Source organism: Mesoplodon bidens (genome assembly GCF_964165515.1).
Source record: "Mesoplodon bidens genome assembly, chromosome: 8".
Classification (NCBI taxonomy): Eukaryota; Metazoa; Chordata; class Mammalia; order Artiodactyla; family Ziphiidae; genus Mesoplodon; species Mesoplodon bidens.
In genome coordinates, this window is record NC_138165.1 from 48,523,288 (window position 1) to 48,549,643 (window position 26,356).

Sequence of the window (26,356 nt, forward strand, 5' to 3'; positions counted from 1 at the left end):
GTTATATGGGGCAGGGCTTCTCAAATTGGCACTATTTACATTTTGGGTGAGGTAATTCTTTGTTATGGGAGGCTGTCCAGTGCATTGTTGGATGCATAGCATCATCCCTGGCCTCATATTACACTGCACCCATAACAACCCAAAATGTCACCAGACATTGCCAAATGTTTCTTTAGGGAGAAAAACTACCCTTGGTTGAGAAACACTGATTTATTATTTATTTATTTATTTATTTTAAACATCTTTATTGGACTATAATTGCTTTACAATGATGTGTTAGTTTCTGCTTTATAACAAAGTGAATCAGTTACACATATACATATATTCCCATATCTCTTCCCTCTTGTGTCTCCCTCCCTCCCACCCCTCTAGTTTGTCACAAAGCACCGAGCTGATCTCCCTGTGCTGTGTGGCTGCTTCCCACTAGCTATCGGTTTTACATTTGGTAGTGTGTATAGGTCCATGCCACTCTCTCACTTTGTCCCAGGTTACCCTTCCCCCGCCCCGTATACTCAAGTCCGTTCTCTAGTAGGTCTGCGTCTTTATTCCTGTCTTGCCCCTAGGTTCTTCATGACCATTTTTTTTTTTTTAGATTCCATATATATGCGTTAGCATATGGTATTTGTTTTTCTCTTTCTGACTTACTTCACTCTGTATGACAGACTCTAGGTCCATCCACCTCACCATAAATAACTCAATTTCGTTTCTTGTTATGGCTGAGTAATACTCCATTGTATATATGTGCCACATCTTCTGTATCCATTCATCTGTCGATGGACACCTAGGTTGCTTCCATGTCCTGGCTATTGTAAAGAGAGCTACAATGAACACTGTGGTAATGCCTTTTTGAATTATGGTTTTCTCAGGGTATATGCCCAGTAGTGGGATTGCTGGGTCGTATGGTAGTTCTATTTTTAGTTTTATAAGGAACCTCCATACTGTTCTCCATAGTGGCTGTATCAATTTACATCAAACTCTTAGAGGAAAACATAGGCAGAACACTCTGTGACATAAATCACAGCAAGATCCTTTTTGACCCACCTCCTAGAGAAATGGAAATAAAAAGAAAAATAAACAAATGGGAGCTAACAAAACTTAAAAGCTATTGCACAGCTAAGGAAACCATAAACAAGATGAAAAGAGAACCCTCAGAATGGGAGAAAATATTTGCAAATGAAGTAACTGACAAAAGATTAATCTCCAAAATTTACATGCAGCTCATGCAGCTCAATATCAAAAAAACAAACAACCCAATCCAAAAATGGGCAGAAGACCTAAACAGACATTTCTCCAAAGAAGATATCCAGATTGCCAACAAACACATGAAAGAATGCTCAACATCATTAATCATTAGAGAAATGTAAATCAAAACTACACTGAGATATCATCTTGCACTGGTCAGAATGGCCAGCATCAGGGCTTCCCTGGTGGCGCAGTGATTGAGAGTCCGCCTGCTGATGCAGGGGACACAGGTTTGTGCCCTGGTCCGGGAATATCCCACATGCCGCGGAGCGGCTGGGCCCGTGAGCCATGGCCGCTGAGCCTGCGCGTCCGGAGCCTGTGCTCCGTAGTGGGAGAGGCCACAACAGTGAGAGGCCCGCATACCGCAAAAAAAAAAAAAAAAAAAAAAGAATGGCCAGCATCAAAAAATCTACAAATAATAAATGCTGGAGAGTGTATGGAGAAAAGGGAACCCCCTTGCACCGTTGGTGAGAAACACTGATTTAGATGGTAACAGTGGTAGGGACAAAAAGAGTGAGATAACTAATAATACTGTCCAAAAGATTCACAGTTGAAAAAAGGTACAATTTAAAAAGATTTATGAACACAAAAATGATATGTTTATATGAATCATGTCTGGGGAAAACTATCAGCAGTAACTCTTAAGTAGATAATGTAGTATCTATTTGATACTACAGAAGAAGAATGAATGTAATGTAATGACTGTGTCAAAGGTCAGAAGCTGAGAGAAGGGATCAATGAATTGGGTGGGGGTAGACAAAGATGTGAGAGTGAGTCAGCTTAGAGGTAACTTTTCCAGTGTAACAATTTAAATTTTCTCCTTAATTTTTTTTTGCCAAAATAGTAACTGAGGAACACACAATAGCGGATTTTGCCCCTTTAGATAAGTGGGCAGGTGGATAGACAAGTAAGAGGATCAGAAATAAAAGATCATCTGAAAGCAAAATCAGATTAAAATGTAGTAACTCTTTGGCCCATTTTTCTGTTTGTTTTCCCATAATGAATAATCAATGAGCTCAATATCATTTACTGAAAAGTCAATCCTTATCATAACACTAGCTCTGTTATATAGTAAGTTTCCACCCACATAGATATTCCTGGGTTATTTTGTTTCACTGGCCAATCCAGTTACCTTTGCACCAGTATATTGCTGTATTAATTAGTAAAGCTTTATACCAAATCTTTATATGTGGTAGGTCAAGTCTCCCCACCTTATTATTCTTCTTTTGTGACCTTAATCCCTTCTATTATTTCTTTATTAAACACATTTGTTTTATATTGTTTGATAATTTTAATATCTGAAATGTTTACTAATCTTATTCTCCTGAATACTGTTTCTGATACTCATTTATGACAAGTTGTTTTGTAATTTTTGATTGCAAACTCGTTTCTTAAAAAAAAATTTACCTGTGGGGATTTTTTGAGTCCTGCATTGAAGGTAGAGTCCTTCAGAGGGGATTTTTGTTTGCTTCTGCCAGGTACTTGGGGGGATTTTAAACTTAGGACCACCATAAATTCTTGCATTAATTTTCTTTTTTATAACACCATGTAGTGTGAATTTCAGTAGCAAACCCACAAGACCAGCTTGTGGCTACAAGTGATCAGGGAGATATTCTTTTCACTATATTCAGTGCTAAGGTTTGAGCCAATCAGTTTTTTTTGCAGTGCTGTGGAAGGTGACAGGCTGATTTTATTATGCACTCTTACAATGAAGGTGCAGAGATTTGGAAGTCTATGCTGAGGGGACCTGAAGTTTAAACTCTCCACCAAAGAAGAACCTAGAGTTTGACTGCTTCCTGTTCCTCTTTCACTAAGGAATGAGTGGGCTTCCCTGGTGGCGCAGTGGTTGAGAGTCCACCTGCTGATGCAGGGGACACGGGTTCGTGTCCCGGTCCCGGAAGATCCCACATGCCACGGAGCGGCTGGGCCCGTGAGCCATGGCCGTTGAGCGTGCGCGGCCGGAGCCTGTGCTCCGCAGCGGGAGAGGCCACAACAGTGAGAGGCCCGCGTACCACAAAAAAAAAAAAAAAAAAAAAAAAAGGAATGAGCATGTGAAAACCCTAGCCCAGGGTTTACCAGGTTCAACAAATACTCTTAAGGCATACCTCTCTGGATCACATTTTTACCTAGGTTTTTTGTTATTTGTTTTTGTTTGTTTTAACCTCTTTGGCTAAACAAACCATCACCACCTTCCACTCTGCCTTTCCAGTTCACAGTTGCATGCAAACACTATTTTTATATCTATCACATCATTTTTAGTTGTTTACCCTGAGACATTCGGGTATGTAGTTCACCATACTAACAAGACATAAAGGCTACATTTTATTTTTTTCCTTCAGATTTATCTACCCTTTACTTATTTCTTTAAGATGTCTCTATTTTTCTATTTTTCTGCTTTCAAAAACTCAGATACTCATCTTGAAGAACCTCAAATGATATGGAAGTATAAAAGTTACAGCCCCCCACCCCACCTCCACATAACCCTATTGCAAAGACACTGTTAATACTTTGCTCTCATATGATATATATTTTTATTTTATATATTTTGTTATACAAAATAGTATACCTACTCATATTTCCCTATTGTTCTTTAACATGGTTTTAAAAAAAGAAACACTGTATCAGGTAGAATTTAACACATTAATTATAGCTCTTCTTCATGAACCTTTTCAAAAGAAAATACTGTCTTGCAAATCTTGAATTTATTTCTCTTTTGTTCAATTTAGAATCCTACTTTCTGAAAGACACTCTGAAAGTATATTTTAACATACTTTATTGAATATGCAATGTTTGCTTGGAGACCCACACTCACCAATTCACTTTATGCTATTTATTAGTAAATAATTTAAATAGACTCAACATGACATATTTTCAAGGCTTGACATTCTCATTTCTTTTTATAAAATTCCATCCCTGGATTAGGATTTTGTAAGTCATTAGGTATAGTGGGATTACAAAATATTTTCAATATGCTCAATATACTACATAAATTTTATTTCAAATGATACTAAGTAGATTTAAAGTAGCTGTTATATTCCTGAAAGGGACTCAGTACTCTCACTGAGTACTCTCACTGAGCTACCATCTTCTCTGGTTGCTTCTATATGCTGCAAAAGCATACCTCTTTTGAGGGATCAAATGACCAGTTAATGACATCTACCATTTCAGTATTTTGGAGGTCCACTAACCAAGAGGGTATCAATACACATTTTTTTTTTTTTTTTTTTTTGTGGTATGCGGGCCTCTCACTGTTGTGGCCTCTCCCGTTGAGGAGCACAGGCTCTGGATGTGCAGGCTCAGCGGCCATGGCTCACGGGCCCAGCTGCTCCGTGGCATGTGGGATCTTCCCGGACCAGGGAACGAACATGTGTCCCCTACATCGACAGGCGGACTCTCAACCAGTGTACCACCAGGGAAGCCCCAGTACACATATTTTTAAGCTGTGCTGAAAACCCATTCTAATTTACTTAAAGTACTTACTGATTAAAATAAAATACTGCTCCTACCATAGAAGCTATTTATTGTGAGAAAAAGAGCAAAGATCTCTGTTTAAATTTTGTCTATCAAAAGATGTTTTAAATGTGGATTTTGGCAAACTTTTGGAATCAAATGCATTGGCTCTTTGAGAATTAAAATGAATTTCTGGCAGGGATGGGTTGCAGAGTCTAGAAGAAAACCTGTTGCAAGTTTAATAAAGAAACTAACTGGATAAAAGTTAACATTTACGTCAATCATGGTTTCAAAGAATAGTGATAGAGATAGGAAAAGAAACAGGTGAAAAGAAAGTTTCTTTCTGATTGTAAAAAGCTTGTAACAGAGAATGAGAGAAAAACCCTAGGCAATAAAAATCGTTGTACAAGAAAGGAAATGTAATTATAATATATTACTTGGTTTTGCAGTGAACAATATTTATATAACATCAATAAGGTAAACATTAAGTTTTAAAACTATATTGGTAAGATAGGGGGACACAGAGCTACTAGGTGGTATAAGTGAGCTAAGTCATCACCTATGATAAATAAATTATCTATAATTTCTATCTATAAATAATGTCTAATATTGGTAAACCTAGACATAGCATTATTTACAATTAGGTGGCTAAATACTTGAGAACATTTGAAGTAATTAAAAACTAAAAGCAGTTATCTTCAGGTGGATTCCTATGGAGGGGACACTCAATACTATTTGATTTCACATGTGCCTATAACGAGTAAATTTTTTAAAAAAGAAGTAAAAAGAGTAAGGCCATAACAGGGAATTGAAGGCATATGCTTTCTCACTCCACTTCTGCGTTTTAGCATGCAATAGAGAGGCAATATGGTGCAACAAGCATTGGATTCAGATCGGCACAAACATGCATTTGAATTCTGGCTGTGCAACTGACTATTTCAAATACCTGTGGGAAAGCCAGTTAATGTTTTTGAAGACCATATTCTTTTATATATAATTAGGCAATAATTATTCCTATCATGCAGAGTTACTGTGAGGACTACCAACAATCTATATGAAGCATATGGCACCTAGAAAATGCTTAATTAATAGTTGCTGCTATAATTATTCATTATTTCTTGCCAATAAAAACAATAGCTAGCTATATCAAAGTTTATGCATACTTTCTAAAGCCTCATTCTTATTTTGAAATCTGAATCACATAACTCTCTGGCGAGCTTTATCATCTGCACTTTACAGCTGAGCAAAAAGGACAAGCCTATTTGCCCAAATCCTCCTACTGGTAAGAAATTAAACTTGAAACAAAATTACAAATGCTTAGTTTGCTCAGTCTGTCTCAAAAATAGTTCTGTCTCATTCAAACAATAAACAGAAAAGCAGAGAAGGCAAGGACATATAGCCTTTTCTGAGGTTTAGTACACTGTTTTCATCATACATGATGATGAAATCATTAATCATAAATAAGTTCTTTCATCATAGTTAGCAATAAGGTGATTAATGGTGGGGAAAAGAGAAGAAAAGTTCTAAACAGAAAATAGCTATGAATCTAGGTATCAGTCCAAGGCCCAAAGTTTTCTAATATTCAAAAGACAGAGAGAGAAATTTAATTATTTTTACTTAATGTAGCCTAGATAATAGAATTAATAGAACTCTAATAGTAGAGTTAGAGTCAACTGGGATCATGTACTTCCTGACCTAACTTTGTTATTCATTTGTACCTAAGCCCTCATAATTTCTTAAAGTATGCTAAAAAATTTATCTTTCCCTTAAAATGACAGAGGAGAACAATTAAATATAACTTTATGGAATGTGGGCTATAATGTAATTTTTCAAGCCTGATGGTGTCTGGCCTTGTTATAATTCATGGAGTCAAAAAAAGAAACCCTCATTCATATGCCATCTATGCCTAGTACACTGCTCACCACCTGTGAACCACCTCTGAAGGGCTGGACTTGTAAATCCAGGTCTGTGAACAATGAACTAGAACTCCAACTAAATGTAAACTTCTTGAAAGCAGGGAGTTAGTCTTGTTCACTGTTCTATCAACAGTGCCTACCTTACGAATGCCTTGCGAACACTAGATGCTCAGCTGACATTTGTGGAATGGATGAAAGAGTAAATAATCATTCCTAAGTGATTGAGTTTTCACTCTGCAAAGACAAAATTACTAAGTATAAAATCAAATAATAAACTTATTTTATTTATAACTCATGACATATTTTTCCTTAATTAAAAATCAACTAATATAGATAAAATGAAGTGCTATCCATTTGGAATTAAAATTCTGCTACTTATAAAATGCAATGTCAATGTTATGGTTTAACTACTTCTGTTTCATAATGAGGTACTTTCACCCATCCTTTATTTGTAAAAATAATGAGAACAGTAAGAGTATCTAACAATTTTTTCTAACCTAAACTATTATAGCCACTATAAATAGGCCTGACATATATTAGCTCATTCACTCTTTACAACAAATTTATGAGACAGATATTATCACCACATTTGACAGATGAAGAAAACAGAGTTTAAAATGGAGGTGTCCAAGGTCACAAAGATGGTAAAATCCATATAAAATTACTAATTCTAAAATAAACAGTTTAATCACAGAGACAGTTGACACACACACACACACACACAGACTCACAATACATCTAGCCTGCTACCCAACCGCAAGCATGAGAGAATGTTCATCTACTCTTTCAACATTTATTGAATACCTATTATGCTCCAGGCACTATGCTGGGCAATCTTAAAGATCACTTGTAATTCTGAAATAAGTGGCATACAACAACATTGCTCTCTGAGACCTTACTGTTGAAAACTATACTTTGAAAGTTTCCCCACTCTGTTCATATCCAGGTGTAACATGTGTGCTTTTGTCTGTCCTACTAGCTACATACTTCTTTGAGGCAGAGTGGCACCAGATTCATTTTCTTGTATTCCCTAAAAATGCCTAGGCACAGTGTGATGTTATAAAAAGTTCTCAATAAACATAGTTTGAACTAAATTTCCTGGGCTGAGAAAAAATGTAGATGAAGATTTTATCTTCAAATCTTCCATGCAATTATTCTATACTTAAAAATATATATAAATGCCCCAAATGAGACAGTTTTATTTTTTAAATATTTTATCGGTGAGTTTTAATAAAACTGTTAAATTTTCATAGAAATAAATATAAAATCTATTCTTATAAATCTCATGTTCTATGTAAACAGGCTTTGCTTGCTTTTCATATATTATAATCTTAGGTGATGTTCTTTTTATAATATGGCCTTTCCCTACAATCTAATTTTGTGCATATGATTTCAAAACGATAAAAAGATTCTATTTTGAGAGGAATAAATAAAATTTTTTCTACTTTTTCTCAGAGCCATTATTATGATTACAGAAATATATGAATACTTGATTTCACAAGAATCATATACAAAAAAAGAACCCACAGCTTGACAGGAATTATTTTATTTCCTCTTCTGACACTGCATTTTGCTTTTTAGTCTAGATAAAAATAAAATCAATTTGAAAGGACAGATTTTAATCTCAGATGCTACTAAGGATTTTTTTTTTTTGGTAGAAAAAAATATGTGGCAATTCATGCTATGCATTAGAGATCAGAATCTAGCCCTAAGTTTACATGCCTGATGGGTTTCTATTTGAACAGGCATAAATGTGAATAGTAACTGTAATAATGCTTACCAGAGACAGAGTTGATGCAACATCAACCAGTTTCCCCTCTTATCTATAGCATTAAATTGCTCCACTATAGCAAAATACTTTAACAAACCACACACAAAATCCTATGCACTGCCTAGATATAACCCCAAACAATACATATGCACATCTATACATGATTCCAGTAGACAGAACAAATACTGATGTTAACTATTCATAGAAAAGCTCATTCAATAACCAATTTCTGAAGTTCCACGTTTGCCCAGGGTACAAATTAATCATTTGTGAGTCACAAGTAAACCAAGAGGAGAGAAGAGTTCATTACATAGTGGTATATACTATTTACTGACCATATATATGAGGACCACTTATTTTACTGGGCCTAAGTATTCTCATTGAATATTCTGGCTGGTTCTAAAATTGGAAACTTAGCCTCTTTATTCTCTGTTAGGGAAAAAAAAAATGCTACAGTAGCATCTTCTGGCCACTAGTCAGTTGGCTGGCTCTTAAATGCTCAAAGAAGAGAAAAGGACATTGCCCAGAATGTTGACCATGCAGCCTTACTGTTAGTAATCCTCGTTTTGCTATTCCTCCTTCGAATTATAATCTGGCAGTTTCTCCTTCGTATATGGATAATACTGACACAGGAACCTCTGGGAGGCATAAACTTATCTTGCAGAATTGATTTAATTGATTTGTACTCCTATTACCTAGCAGTAAGATCTTAGGTAAGTCATCCCATATAGTAATATCTGACCTTCCAATCTTATAGAATACTTATGTTAAGAAGAGTAGCAGCATTTATGAGTGTCAGTGAAGTTCTAGGCCCTGTGCCCATGTTTTACATATGTTTTCACATTTAATATTCAAAAGCAACCAACCTTTTAAGGTACATAGGTTCATTTCCATTTTACATATAAGGGCCATATAAACGCACTAAAGATCAGAAATTTGAAGTAATGACATAATAAATGTCAGAGCCAGGAATCAAATCTAGGTCTAAGTGACTAAACTGATCATGAAGTAAAATAATAAACATGAATGCGAAATAATGAAGTAGATAGATAAACATGAAAATAAAAATCCTTTGGAATTCCAATTAGGAAATTGAGGAGTAATTTGAATCAGACTTGTTATCCCACTGATAACAATTATAAACTGCGGAAAAATACTAAAACAAACAAATTAAAAAGAACTATCTGAAGACACAATGGAGAGTGACCAAAAGCAGGCAGAAACAGAAAGAGAGAATTTTATGCTTGAAAGAGGAGAACATCACTGGGCAAGATCTACACTTATATGGGTTTCCCTTGAGGTAAAAAGATGAGAGAGGAGCTAGAATTAATGCAGAAGGCCACACTTTTATTGAGTGAGCTATCAGAGGCCAGAGTTCAAAGTTGAGAGAACGGTTGACAATTGAGTGTTCAGGGAGGTGGATTTCAGAGAAAAGGGAAACACAGAGAAGGAGTTTAAAAATTTGCATGTATACTCCCACCAGGGTTGATCCCTGAACTGCACATTTTTGGGGAAGACTCTAAAGAACCCAGTGGAAAGTAACAGATGGAAGGTTGAAACAGGGATTTCTATTGCTGCTCACTGTGTGAGACAAGAGTTTGGAGTTTGAATCCCACCAAATTAAAGCAGCTTGGTGGACAACTCAGGGTTTCCACAGAAATCCCTCAAAGGCAACATTTTAGGAGTAAAGATTATATCCCTGTACTAAAAGAGTCACCCTTTAGGGTGACTAGGATTAAGGGCAAATCCCAAAGAGATCTACTCTAACAAAACATAAAACCAAGCCTTTACTAGATAAAGACAGCAGCCAGTGAAAGTCAATACTCTTCAGAGGAAGATGACAGAATCCAGAATCTCTAATGTGTATATCTATCCAGTATACAATAAACATGAACAAACAGTAGAATGTGACCCAAAGTCCATAGAAAAAGCTTCCCATAGAAAAAGCTTCCCATAGAAAAGACTCTGAGAAGACTCACACAAGTATTTTAAGGAAGCTATTATAAACATTATCAAGAACATAAAGGAAAATATCATCATAATGAATGCACAAATAGAGATCTTATCAGGGAAACAGAAACAATAAGAATTGAGTATACTTAAAAATGGTTAAAATAATACATTTTGTTATGTATATTTTACCAGAATACATTTTTTTAAAAGAATCAAATTGAAATTGTAGCAATAAAAAGCTCAGCATCAAAATGAAAAATTCACTGTTCAGGCTTAATAGCATATTGGAGATGACAGAGAAACCAGCTGGAGAACTGGAAGACAGATGAATAGAAATTTCTCAAGGACAGATAGAAAAATATTAGGAAAAAAATCCACAGTCTCAGTGACCCATGTACCTAGCCATTGAACAATATCAAGTAATCTAGTGTACATGTATTTGGAGCCCCTCAAGGAGAAGAGAGAGAAAATGGGGCAGGAAAAAATATGTGAATAAGTAAAAAGATTTCAAAATTCCCCATGTTTGGTGAAAAAAATCAACCTACAGATCCAAACAGCTCAGCAAAACTCAAGAAGGAAATATACAAAGAAACATACTCTAGGCACATCATGTCAGATTGCTGAAGATCAAAGATAAAGAGTAAATCTTAAAGTAGTCACAGGAAAAAAGAGATAATAATTCTATTAAAAGCAATTATATTAATATTATTCTGAATATACTAGCTAATTAGAAAGGAGAAAAAGAATAAAAGATATAAATATTAGGAATGAAAAGGTACCACTCTCAACAATGGATAGATCAATCAATCCATACAGAGACCAAATAAGGAAATAATGGATTTGAACAACACTACAGACCAAATGGACCTAAGAGACATGTACAGAACATTGCATCTAACAGCAGTGGAATACACATTCTTTTCAAGTATATATGGAAAATTTTCTAGAATAGATCATGTATTAGGCCACAAAACAAATGTCAACAAATTCAAGAAGAGAGAAATTATATCAAGGATATATTCCAACCATAATGGTATGAAATTAGAAATCATAACAGGAGGAAAGCTGGAAAATACACAAACACATTGAAATTAAAGTGTACACTCCTAAACAACCAATGGAGCAATGAAGAACTCAGAAGGGGAATAAAAAATGTTGAAACAAATGAAAATGGAAACAGCACACCAAAACTAGCGTGATACAGCAAAAGCAGTTCTAGTAGGAAGGTTTATAGATATAAATGCATACATAATAGAAAGATCTCTAATAAACAACTTAACATTATACCTCAAGGAACTTGAAAAAGAACAAAATAAGCCCAAAGTTAGCATTAGGAAGAAAATAAAGATCAGAGCAGAAATAAATGAAATAGAGAATAGGAAAAGAATAGAAAAGATTAACAAAACTAAGAGTTGGTTCTTTAAAAAGATAAACAAAATGGACAAAACTTTAGCTACACTAACTAAGTAAAAAAGAGAGAGGATTCTAATAAATAAAATTATAAATGAAGGGGGAGACATTACAATAGACACCACAGAAATATAAAGGATAATAAGAGACTACTATATGAACAATAACACACCAATACGCTGGACAACTTAAAAAAATGGTCACACTTCTAGAAATATGCAACCTACCACAACTGAATCATGAAGAAACAGAATACATGAACAGACCAATAATGAATAAGGAGACAGAGTCAGTAATCAAAAACCTCCCAACAGGCTTCCCTGGTGGCGCAGTGGTTGAGAGTCCACCTGCTGATGCAGGGGACACGGGCTCGTGCCCCGGTCCGGGAAGATCTCACATGCCGCAGAGCGGCTGGGCCCGTGAGCCTTGGCCGCTAAGCCTGTGCATCAGGAGCCTGTGCTCTGCAACGGGAGAGGCCACAACAGTGAGAGGCCCGCGTACTGCAAAAAACAAAACAAAAACAAACAAACAAAAAAACCTCCCAACAAACAAAAGGCTAGGTAGGTTTAGATGGTTTCACTGGTGAATTCTACCAAACATTTACAGAAGAATTAACACCAGTCCTTCACAAACTCTTCCAAAAAGCTCAAGAGGAGAGAACACTCCTAAACTCATTTTACAAGGCCAGCCTACCCTAACACCAAAGCCAGATAAGGATACCACAAGAAAAGAAAAATACAGGCCAATATCCCTAATGAAAATACATGCAGAAATTCTCAACAAAATATTAGCAAAGTGAATTCAACAGCACACTAAAAGGATCATACACCATGATCAAGTGGGATTCATTCATGGGATGCAACGATGATTCAGTACATGCAAACCAATAAGTGTGATACATCACATTAATAGAATGAAGATCAAAATCAAATGATCTCAACAGATGCCCAAAAAGGCATGTGACAAAATCCAACATCCTTTCATGATTAAAAACTCTCAACAAAAACCTCAACATAATAAAGGCTATATATGACAAGCCTACAGCTAACATTATACCTATGGTAAAAGGCTGAAACCTTTCCTCTAAGATCAGGAGCAAAAGAAGGATGCCTACTCTCACCACTTTTATTCAACACAGTACTGGAATTCCTAACCAGAGCAATCAGGCAAGAAAAAGGAATAAAAGCCATCCAAATGGAAAAGAAGAGGTAAAACTTTCCCTGTTTGCACAGGATATGATCTTACATATAGGAAAACCTTGACTCCACCAAAAAACTGTTAAAATTAAGAAGTGAATTCAGTAAAGTTGCAGGAGAAAAATCAATATGCAAAAATCAGTTGCATTTCTATATGCTAACAATGAATAATCTGAAAAAGAAATAAAGAAAACAATCCCATTCACAATAGTAGCAAATAAAATACTTAGGAATAAATTTAACCAAGGGGCTGAAAGATCTCTACACTGAAAACCAGAAGACACTGATGAAAGAAACTGAAGAAGACACAAATAAGTGGGAGGATATCTCATGTTAATGGATTGAAAGAATTAATATTAAATAAAATGTCCATACTACTGAAAGCCATCTTTAGATTCAATGCAATTTCTATCAAAATTTCAATGGCATTTTTTACAGAGAAAAAAAATGCAAAAATTTGTATAGAACACAAAAGGCCCCAAACAGCCAAAGCAATCTTGACAAAGAAGAACAAAGCTGGAGGCATCACACTTCCTGATTTCAAACTATATTAAAAAACTATAGTAATCAGTATAGTATGGTATTGGCATAAAACAGACACAGAGACCAATGGAACAGAATCGAGAGCCCAGAAATAAACCCACACATACGGTCAGCAAGGGACCAAGCTGACAAGGGAAGCAAGAAAATTCAGTAGGGAAAAGAGAGTGTCTTCAACAGTGTTGAGAAAACTGAATATCCACATGCTAAAGAATGAAAATGGACCTCTATCTTACACCACTCACAATAATTAACCTTAACTGGATTAAACACTTAAATGTAAGACCTGAAACCATAAAACTCTTAGAAGAAAACATAGTGAAAAAACTCCTTGACATTGGTATTGGCCACGATTTTTTGATTAAGGGGTTAATATTCAAAACATATAAGAAACTCATACTACTCAATAGCAAAAAAATAAAACTGATTTTTAAAAACTGGGCAAAAGAACTGAACAGACACTTTTTCCAAAGAAGATATACAAATGGCTAACAGTTCCATAAAAAGGTGCTCAACATCAATCATTGGGGAAATACAGATAAAAACCACAGTGAGATACCACTCTACACCTGGTAGAATGGCTATTATCAAAAAGACCAAGAGATAACAAGTGCTGGCAAAGATGTGAAGAAGAGGGAACTGTTGTGGATTGTTGGTGGAAATGTATATTGGTATAGCCACTATGGAAAACAGTATAGAGTTTCCTCACTTCTGGGTACATAGCTGAAGAAAATGAAATCAGTATCTCAAAGAGTTATCTACATCTTCATGTTCATTGCAGCATCATTTACAATAGCCAAGACATGTAAACAAGCTGTGTCTGCCAATGAATGAATGGATAAAGAAAATATGATAATGTATATATTGATAAAAATAAATGGAATAGTACTCATCTGTAAAGAAGAAGGAAATTCTGCCATTTGTGACATCAGACATCATGGATTAACCCCGAGGGCATTATAGAATGATTTCACTTATACATGGAATCTTAAAAAACAAACAAAAAAACAAAACAAACAACTGAACTCAGAAACAGAGAGTAGATTGGTGGTTGCTAGAGGTGTGGGGAGGATGAGGTTGGGGAAATGGGTACAAACTTCTGGTTATAAGACAAAAAAGTTCTGGGGATCTAATGTACAGCATGGTGACGATAGTTAACAATACTGTATTGTATACTTGAAAGTTACTAAGAGAAAAGATCTTAAAAGCTCTCACCATACACACACAGTAGCTATTTGAGGTGATGGATGTGTTAACTAACATTGTGGTAATTATTTGCAGTATATACACATATCAAATCATTACATTGTACACCTTTAACTTACACAATGTTTTCTGTCAATTATATCTCAATAAACCCAAGAAAATAAAAAGAGGAGGCAATTATATCCTAGTTTTCCTGATGACATGCACGTATACTTGAAAACCCCAAGAAAATCAATGGAAAAACTAAGACAAAGAAGAATTTAGAAAGGTAACTAGTTATACAATTAGTATATGGAAATCTAGGACTCTCCTTACAAGCCAAGTTAAAAAAAATAAAAACTAGAAATAAACCCATTTAATATGAAAAACACTAGAAAAATAAATAACTCAAAATAAATCCAGATACCTGCAAGACATATAATTTGTTTTCAGGATATATCAATATTCTAAGACTGCTGATTCTCCTAAATTAATATATTATTTTACTAAGATTCTTATTAAAATACCAATAGAATTTTTTAATTTTGAGAACTTGAAAGACGATACTAAAGTTCATATGGCTAAAACATGTCATTACCTAGGAATATTTTGAAAAAAAGAGGAGTAAAGAAATGACCAGTCCATCCAGATGTTAAAAACATTGTAAAGGTGCAGTAATTAAAGAGTTTAGTTCTAGAGAAGAAATAGACAAATGGAAAAATGTATAATGAGAATCCTGAAATACACTACAATATATATAAGATTTTAATATATGATAAAGGTGACATTTTAAGAAAAGGTTATTTCAATAAAAGCCACTGGGACATGAACAAAATTCCAGGTGATTTAAACACAAAAAATTTTATAAAGTAATTGGGGGTGGTGGTAGATGAATAGGCAGAACATAGAAGATTTTTAAGGCAGTGAAATATTACGTATGCTACTATGATGGTGAATACATGCCATTATACATTTGTCCAAATCTATAGAATATACAATACCAATAGTGAACCCTAATGTAAACTATAGACTCCAGGTAGCAATGATGTGTCAATGTAGGTGTATCAATTGTAACAAATGTACTGCTGTGTTGGGCATATTGATAATGGGAGGTTATGCATATTTGGGGGCAGGGAGTCTATGGGAAATCTATGCACTTACCTGTTAGTTTTGTTGTGAAACTAAAACTGCTGTAAAACAAAGTATCTTAACAAAAATTAAGCCATACAGGTAGGGAAGAAAAAACGGTGTTATATATTTTATAATCTTGGACATAAATTCCAGAAGCCATAGTAGAAAATAATGATAATTTGACTAAACCAAAATTAAAAATTTCAGTGTGAGAAAAAGAGACTACCATAAATCAAGCTGAAGGACAAAATTAAACAAAGAATTAATGTTCAAATTAAACATTTGAAATGCATGAAAAAGGAATATTTTATTAGTATAAAAAGAGCTCTTAGAAATCAATAATACAGAGACAAATAGCAGAAAGGCCACTAGCAAACAACAATAGATCTGCTGTGTTTATGTACAAAAAAAGTCATATAAAAGTATATGCAGTGTGTAAATGTGTATGCATATGTGTGTGGCACATGTATGCATATACATGTACTTGTATATGGATAGAATTCTGAAATGATACATTAAAAAAGTTAAGAAGTTACTTGTGGGAAGTAGAAACAGGATGGCTTCAAATTTTACTTTTTATTTTACACTTTTCCATATTATTTGTTTCTTATTTTAAAAACCATGAGTTGTATTGTTTTTATAATTCAAAAGCAAAACCTGATAGAAACACATTACTTCTGTAGAACCCCACCAGTAATATGCTGACTGTTTGAACCAATATATTCATTTCTGTAGTCCCTCTCCTCACTCACTGACAACATTACATGCTGAATTCTATTATGGCATTAGAAACATTTCAAAAAAAGGGAGTGACTTAGTAAAATCCGGTCAAACAAAAAGCAGTAAAACCCTAGACTAAGGGAAGTTTACTAAATAAAGGTAGCACACTTTTACATATGAACTTTTTTTATCCTTAAATTGTTTTTGAAATATACAGCAGAAAAAACAAAGTGATTATTGCTGTTTTCATTTTGGTTCTTTAAAGTCAGAACTAGATTTTGTCTAGAACTCCCTTTCTCTTCATTCCTTCTGGGACTCTAAAATCAATCAAGTCTCGCCTTTCAAGGCCTATCACACTCAGACTTCTCTCTTATGGATGCATCTTCTCTAACCTCAGCAGTTTTTCTTCCAGGAAACTGGTCTCTCTGCCCAAGATTCTAGTTATTAACAAGCAATAGCTGCGTGAAAAGCACTTGACCAGTTGCATGCTCAATAAAGAAGCATGCAGACAAGGAACAATGACAGTAATTAATGTAAGGATCTGGGTCTGACCCATTAGTAGAGTAATTTGAGATACAGCATATTGCATATTGTAGAGAGTTTTAAGAAGTTTCTCCTCAAAGATGCTGGATCAAGGTGACACTTTTTCTCCAATAAATTGGACAACCTAGAAGAAGTTGACAAATTTCTAGAAACATACAATCTGCCAAGACTGAATCAAGAACAGACAATTTGAACAGACTGATCACTAGTAGTGAAACTGAATTTTTAATTAAAAAAACTCCCAGCAAACAAAAGTCCAGGAGTGGACAGCTTCAAATGGAATTCTACCAAACATATAAAGAAGAGTTAATAACTATCCTTATCAAACTACTTCAAAAGACTGAAGAAGATGGACTACTCCCAAATTCATTCTACAAGGCCACCATTACCCTGATACCAAAACCAGATAAAGACACTACAAAAAAAGAAAATTACAGGCCAATATCTTTGATGAATAGAGACGTAAAAATCTCCAGCAAAATATTAGCAAACTGAATCCAACAATATATAAAAAGGATCACACAGCATGATCAAGTGGGATTTATTCTAGGGATATAAGGATTGTTCAGTATTCACAAATCAGTCAGTGTGATACAGCACATTAATAAAAGGTTAAAAATCATGTGATCATCTCAATAGACACAGAAAAAGCATTTGACAAAATTCAACATCCATTCATGATAAAAACTCACATCAAAGTGGGTATAGAAGGAACATATCTCAACATAATAAAAGCCATTTATGACACACCCACAGCGTGAACTCAGTAGTTGCGGTGCACGGCTTGGCTGCCCCGTGACATGTGGGATCTTAGTTCCCTGACCAGGGATTGAACCGGCGTCCCCTGCATTGCAAGGTGGATTCTTTACCACTGGACCACCAGGGAAGTCCCCAAAAGTCTACTATTCTTATTGATTGCTTGACTGATTGAAGTATAGTTGATTTACAGTGTTTTAGGTGTACAGCAAAGTGATTCAGTTATACACATACACACACATATACACATATATATTCTTTTTCAGGTTCTTTTCCATTATAGGTTAATATAAGGTATTGAATATAGATTCCTGTGCTATATGATAGGCCCTTGTTGTTTATCTATTTTATATATAGTAGTGTGTATATGTTAATCCTAAATCCCTAATTTATCCCTCCTCTTTCTTTCCCCTTTGGTTTGTTTTCTATGTCTGTGAGTCTATTTCTGTTTTGTAAATAAATCCCTTTGTATAATTTTTTTAGATTTCACATATAAGTGATATCATATGATACTTGTCTTTCTCTGTCTGTTAAGTCTACTACTCTTGTATCATATCCACTTTTAGAGAATCTGATTCTGTGGACTAAATAAAGCTCAAAGTCATGCAGCTAGTAATTGGCAGAATCAAGATTAACCTGTAGAGACAGGACCAAAACATCTGTGTTTTTAAAAAGCTTTCCAGGTTATGCTGAAGCACAGTCAGGGTGGAGAACCACCACTCTACTAATTTGATCCGTAGTTTAGAAAAACTCACTCCTTAAATACACAGTCAACTATTCATTTAACCATGCATTTTGTTTTTTTCCCCAAAGTCTAAACATTCTTTTGGAAAAATAGATAAAAATATAAACCAGAGTTTGGAATCCTTTAGGCTTAAGTTCTGGGAAATAAAGAACATATCTCCCCTTTTCAGCACTGCAAATTCTCTAGTTCCTACTTCTGTTTATCGTTTATACCAAACTCAAGGAAAATATTTAACATGAATGGTATATAACTTAGTTGGCTTTAGAATTAACTTACCTTGCAATAGCAATCCTTCTGGATGCCTGTCTACAGCAGAAGGCCTAATTACAATTTTCTTCATTAACTTCAAAAACATTTACTGAGTGTCTATTGCATGCAAAAAATAATTTGAAGCAGGTTTTACCCACAAGAAAAGTATGTTTTGGAAACTTCACGTGCTTCATGCAAGAATGGAAAAACACAAGGACCCTACAATAGGATTTTATAATGCTTTACTTCCCTTCCTTTCGGAAGCTCAAAGAGAAGAAAATAAACATAAAATCTTTTTATTGAAGTGCTGAAATAAGAGTGTACACCCTGTATAAGTTTTATTACATGAAAAATCTGTGGCAATTGTCTAAATATATGGGAAATGAATGCAAAAAAAAGATATGATAAAAATGTACTGATGATCTATATACCACATACCAAGTATAAGTTAGAAAGACTTGACTAGAATAAAGCGTAGAATTAATGTTAAAAATATATAGTGGCTATGTTCATTTTGAAAGGTCATCAATTTTTCTTAACTTTATTTAAAGCGAATTTCTTACTCATGGAAATAAAAAGTAACCTTGGTTTGAATCAAGTAAAGGAAAGGAAAAACTGACTCAGTTCATAAGTACAACTATCAGTACAATTATAAATGCAAATGCTATACCATCTTTACAGTCTTTAGGGTGTTTCATTTGTTGATATGTGTAATATGGACTCAAGCCTTTGATAATAAAACAATAATGCTATTATTTGAACTTTGATCTCAAGTAAACAAATAAAATGATAGCTATTGTTATATAATTTTAAGAAATAGAGCTATAGAGGAGATGGGAAAAAGTATCAAGAAACAATGTTCAAGAAAAATACTGCCAAATCATTATAAGCAAAATTTGTCTTTCCACAAGTGTAAAAACTTCTTTCTTAGGAGAAAAAACTCTTTGTTTTTAAAATCAATTTTTCTTCCCTAACTTTATTTTCAGTTAAAAAAAATACATAGATATATATATAAAAGACAGTGTTATTGTTGAATTGTGTTCCCCCAAAAGACACTGTTCAAATCTTAACCCTCAACATCTATGAATGTGACCTTATTTGGAAACAGGACCTTAGCAGTTGTAATCAAGTTAAGATGAAGTCATGCTGAATCCAATATGACTGTATCCTTACAATAAGAGGAGAAGAGACACAGACACACAGGGAGAAAACCATGTGATAAGGGAGGCAGAGATTGGAGTGATGAGTCTATAAACCAATGCATGCCAAGGAATGTCACAATACGTTAAGAAAAAGGCATAGAGCAGATTCTCCCCAATGCCTTCAAAATAACATGGCCCTATGGACAATTTGATTTCAGAATTCTAGTCTCAAGAACTGTGAGTGAATAAATTTTTGTTAATTTAAACCATCCAGTTTGTGGTAATCTGTTACAGAAACCTAGGAAACTTTAAAAGAGAACCAAACTGCCTGTTTACTTTTATTTTTCTAGTGAAATGTCAAATCAGTTTCTCAGACTAAATAAATATCTGATCAATGTGTACATAAAGATATTTAATCCAAATAAGAAAATTCTTCAAATCATTCTGCCTTGCACATGGAATATTTTTCCAAATAATAGTGGTTGATATGAAGTTAAATTTTATAATAGGCAGTGAGTCCTTGAACACCCAAGTAAAATTTCTTGCAAAATTTGGAATATACATAGTTTTCATGAGACTAAAAGGTTAACAACCATTTTTTAAGAATTATGGTTTTTAATGGTTATTTCTGGATAAACTATTTTTACATGTTTAAAAATCAACTTTAAACTGCTGATTGGGAAACTTCAATGGGCATAAAATTTACTAGCAGTACAACAAACATGATAAAAGAAATTTGGCATGAGTATAATGGACAAACTCATTATTGCTTTTGCAAGAGTTCAGCTTGCTACTATGAGGAAACCTGTTTTTATTCATTTTGCAAAAAGTAGAATAATTGCAACACCTATTTATTATGTACTACACAAGTGCTAGGTAGCTAAGCTTTTTACTTATATTATCCATCCTATTTAATCCTTACAATTATATTATTATTATCAAATTTAAAGATGTACAAACTGGGGGTCAGAGAGAATCAATTTGTTCAAGGTCACACAGCTGGTGGGTGTGGCACAGTTGTGGTTAATCAGTCAGTCTTAATCTGTTCTATGAATTTGTGTTCTTGAATAGCAAGCTTGTAAGTCATACCCGCTATGTTCTAATTGCCTTTCTAACTACTGAAATTTTTTTAAATCATAATTTGCAAATAAATGTTAAAATATGGGAAATAAATGAAATAGCACTTTTGATTAGGATTATAAATATCTGTGGCTTATTAATGACATGGTCATAAATAGAATGCAATTCAAAGAGAACAAAGGGCTGGTTCTTAATATAATGTGGAAGAAATATAAATTACAGCTATCTGACACAAGATACGTTGCTGTGGTTAAAGAATAACTGAAGATCAAAATAAGATATGACATGTGGATGAGTTAAAAAAGGAAATATTAGAGAAAGAAGAAATTTGACTACAGGTTGCTTACAGAGAAGCACTGTTTATAGGATCTAGTTCCATTAATTTAGCAATGGTCAATTTTAACTATTTTCTTAAATAGTTAGGTGAATTATGTATATCAAACTAAGAGAAGATTTAAATCATGATTAAAGTGTAATTCTGAGAAAAGAAGTTTTAGAAACAGTCACTTAATAAAAGGGTTAAGAAAGATCTCCCTACTCCTGAGAGCTGTTATACTAGATTGGTTTACTGAAGGAAGCAATGAAATCTATTTTTCTGAAGATCCTTAAAAAGAGAAGGCATACATTATCAGCAGTTCAGAAAGGCTTAGGTGTCTCTCTGCCAGAAAGCCGCCAGTGGATAATCACTTATGGTTCTATAAAGCCTAGTGACTGCATAATAATGCTGTTCTTATAACTACGAGGAAAGGGCAACACAGCTGCTTTTTCTTTTCTTTTGTGATCAGGATTTGCTGTCCAAAAAGTTGCAGAATAATTTGAATGTAATTAGATGAAATTTTCCCCAACAGAAAAGCAAGAACTAATTTTGACTCTAGTTACTGAAAGAAACTCAGAAGCTCTACACTGGGTTTTTTTAAACATTTATGGTCTCCTTTACCTAGAAAGCATCCCTTTATGTACAGCTTAAAAAGCAGACTCATTTGCTGGATGACTTTAGGCCTATGAGTTGAATTAACACTAAATTAAAAATTCTGAACATATCTACAGTTTCTTTGTTTGTATAAAATGCTTGGAGAAATTCAACTTTAGTGCATTCTACTCAAATTTTTATGAGTTTACTTTTATTTCATTTTATATTCATCTACTTAAGTCTTTATTTTTCATGAAAGTAGAGAAAGCAGATTCCATACATTTATTATTTTTTTCTTTATAATCCAGTCAATTTCTTTCCAAGCAAACCCCCTTTAAAGGGTAATGTAATTAATTCCAATTTTAAAGATGGCACTATGGTCCATAATCCTTGGCCAGTTATTTTTCCAGGAGCAATAAAAGCTGCTGTGAAAGTAACGAAATGTTCAATGGGATCTTGTGGTGTATGATTCTCATAAAATATAAAGCTATTAGGGATGTAAAGGGATGACACCCCAAGATTTTGGAGCACTTCAGAATAGTTGTTTAAAATAAGTGAGGGAAAAAATGTAGAAATTAAACTAAAAAATTCATACATGGTATGGATAATTTTAAAATAAGTAGAAAATAATTCTAACTTCCCAAACTATTTAGTATTTGTAGTTATATGATATGTGTGTCCAAGATAGATGCAAAGAGCCCTATTTTCAAACATGGGTACTTAATTTTTATTATTTAAATTTTTTGTATTTAGGGATATAATGTAGTCCTATACTATGTAGTACTCCAGGTAAGGGCAAAAGCAGCTTTCTATAATTTTTGACATGCAGCAGTGCTCAGGAAAAAAAAAAAAAAAAAAGAAAAAGAAATAGCTATGCTTATATAAATTGCTATACTAAAGACTACTTATTTTTTCATTAAAACATAAGATAATTCTACTTGTTTCTACATACTTAATAACAGAAAACTCATAGCACAAATATTTCATTGCTTGCCTCCAAAAAATTGTTGACATCCTCTGTGGCCATCTGTCAAGGTGATCATTCCTTTGTGTTTGATGGAATTAGAGGAGTATCACAGTTCTACAGATTGATGAAGAAAAATATTCTGTGCTCTTGGCTTCTGGTATATATTTCCTTGGTCCTGTTAAAAAGGAAATAAGGGTGAATTCTGAACAGACAGTTATTCTATGTTTCTTTAGATTCACATTTAAGGACATTTTGAGATTCTTAATGAGTTCTCGTTAAGAATCATAGAATTTTAGTCTTACACACAGGACTTGCTAAATTTATGACTCCAGGTAAGAAAGAGCTATATAAATCAGATGATTCAATCCCCATATCTTACAGGATAGGAAACTGAAATCCAGACAGGTTAAACAACTCAACCACTGTTACAATCAACTGGTAGCAGAGCCAGCGTGAGAAACCAGTTCTTATCATTCCAAATCCAGGGCTCTTTCCTCTAGTTATCTCCCAGCAGGTAGAAGAGAAGACTCTCTGGAAAAGGGAGGGAGACTGGGAATAGCATTATCATGACCAAGCTAGTTTCTCAGCCCTAATGCTTAGAGAAAAATCTAGAAAGAACAAACATGATAGTTAAGTAATATTTAGATTATTAATTCAAAGCACAGCACTTGCTCAATGAACACCTAAGATACTATTTTATTAAAGTACAATTAAGAGTATTTTATTAAAAATGACCAATCACTGTTAAATTTCTGAATTTCAAACAGTTATGATCATTTATTTTTTCTAATCTTTGGTACTGCAACAATCTATTAACCATATAGCAAAAAAAGGATATTTTTATTATCCACAGAGCAATATTTTTAAAAAGAAAATTGGATTTTAGACACTCTTGATCAAAACACTTCAAAGATATCCCAGAACATCTATGATAAAATCCAAAGGCCTTATCTTGCCTTAGATGACTGGGCTCTGGCTACCTCTGAGAGCCTATCCTATCATTTTTCCCCTTGCTGTGTAATCTACAGCCTAGTGGTCTTCTTGTTCTTGTTCTTGTTCTTCCTTAAATATACTAAGCACACTTTTGGGTAAGGTCTTTGACCTTGGTTCCTCCTCAGACTGGAACATTTCTCCACCTGTTCCCAATGACTGAAACGTTCTTTTCCCTGAGAGCTCCATTGCATGTTTCAAGAATCTGCTCAAATGTCACCTCCCAGAGAGGTTTTCTCTTACTACTAGCTAAACAACTTTCCCACCCTCCAGCATTCATCCCTCTCCCGACTGACCCTCATTTTCTATACCCATCCGTACTTCATTTCCAGTCACAGTATTTACAATTTCTAGATATTAAACAACCCAATATAATCCCTAGGGGGCCATATGTGTTTTGGGATTAAGTATTATTTGCGTTTTTAAAGGTAATATGGTAAATGGACTATAATTATGCGGCCTCTCCCCCTAGTCTGAGAGGTCTGGGACAGCACTCTGAAATAAAATATGTTAATATCTCTACAGCAAAGCATATATCCATTCTCAGTGGTATTTGTAAAAAGACAATAAATAGCTCATATCAGTTTTACTACTAAACAAGTTAAGATTAGGTCAGGTTTTACCATTATATGAATTGCAAAAACTTTCAGTTTTAGAGCTTTTGGATGTTGGAATTGCAGATAAAGGATTGTTGAATATACTATGCATTAGTTTGTTTATTGCCTGTCTCCTCTATGTAATGTATGCTCACAAGACCAGCTATTTTTTTCTTTTTCTGCTGTATGCCCAAGTGCCTAACAGATAAGTACTCAATAAATATTAGTTAAGTAGGTAAGTGAAGGTTTCTGTAAGGATTAGTTTTTTTTTTAACATTATAAGTAAACCCTATCCTATAATAATATTCTTCTCAATTGAAGGAACAGTTGAAAAAATTATTTTAAAAGCTTCTTAAAATTATTTCTTCTTATATGGGTTGCTGAAAGAAAAAAATATGATAAACAGCACTTAGATAATATTACTCAGCCATAAAAAGGACCGAAATTGGGTCATTTGTAGAGACGTGGATGGACCTAGAGACTGTCATACAGGGTGAAGTAAGTCAGAAAGAGAAAAACAAGTATTGTATATTAACGCATATATGTTGAACTTAGAAAAATGGTACAGATGAACCGGTTTGCAGGGCAGAAATAGAAACATAGAAGTAGAGAACAAACGTATGGACACCAAGGGGGTAAAGTGGTGGGGGGTGGGATGAATTGGGAGATTGGTGTTATACGTATACACTAATATGTATAAAATAGATATCTAATAAGAACCTGCTGTATAAAAAAATAAAATTCAAAAATTCAAAAAAAACCCCAAAACAAAACTACAGGGAACAACACCTGGGCTGTGTAATATAGTGGGAAGAGTTTTCAACTGAAATTCTAGAGATCTAGGTGCTTCCTTGCATTCCCATTTTCTATTTAATTACTTATCTACTTATCATTTATCTATCCACCTTCCATCCATCTATCTCTTTATCTTTGATTTAGATACCTCACCATTCTTGGCCCAACACATTATCTCTAAAATGAGAAGGCAGAACTCAATCTTTAGTAGTTCTATGACTTTACTGAGGTAAGTAATTGAGGCAGTAACCACTCTGACTATCCCAGAAGCTGGCTGGCCAGTCTGAAAGACATATAATCTTGTTCATCTAATCTACAATTTAAAAATTAGAGATAAGTTTTTAATTAAATTTAAGCATGCATGTTTTGAAGGGACACATTGTAAAATATCTACTTTATATCACAGGTAAACAATACTGAACTTCTGTGTGAGTTTCTGCATAACAGTATATCTAATAATAACACATATTTATTGGGCATTTACTATGTGCCAAGTGCTATTCTAAGCTCTGTATGTATAGTATTAAACTTACAACAATTCTATTAGCTAGATAGTAATATTAAATCTCTGTGGTATACTAGATTATTCCTCCCTTTCCCCACCACACATTCATGGGAGGTGCATGTGTACCTCTCTGCTCTTTGAGTTTGGGCTTGGCCACGTGACCTGCTTTGACCAAATAGGATAACAGCAGGCAACACACAAGCAGAGCCTTGAAATATGTAGCTTTAGTAAGTGGGCTTCCTCCTTGCACTCTTGCTTTTTACTCTGAGAAAAAAATGTTTCAGGTAGCTATAGGTCCAAGGAAGATGAGACATTTGGCACAGACTTAGGCCCATTCTCCACTTGGAACCACGTCCAGTTGAGCTCAACCTGGATCAGACCTCCTCCTACTTACCCCCAGACTTCTGAGCATTTATTGTGACATGCCAGTGAGATTTTTGTGGTGGTTTATACTGCAGCAAAAGCTCACTGATAAACTTCCTTTTTATAGACAGCAAAAATGAGGGTCAGAGATTGAGTAATTTGTCCAAACTTTCACAGCTAATAAAGCAGTGGAGCTGGACA

At 34.3% G+C, this 26,356-nt stretch overlaps 1 protein-coding gene across 16 annotated transcripts in view; it reads right to left on the minus strand.

Annotated features, from left to right (window-relative positions):
• The window catches only part of MBD5 (methyl-CpG binding domain protein 5), a 417,388-nt gene that overhangs the window by 223,424 nt on the left and 167,608 nt on the right, over nt 1–26,356 (minus strand). For all 16 annotated transcript variants that reach the window (XM_081241898.1, XM_081241891.1, XM_081241901.1 and 13 more), the window contains one exon: nt 22,934–23,081. The gene's annotated coding sequence lies outside the window, so the exon portion shown is untranslated. The remainder of the gene's footprint in view (nt 1–22,933; nt 23,082–26,356) is intronic.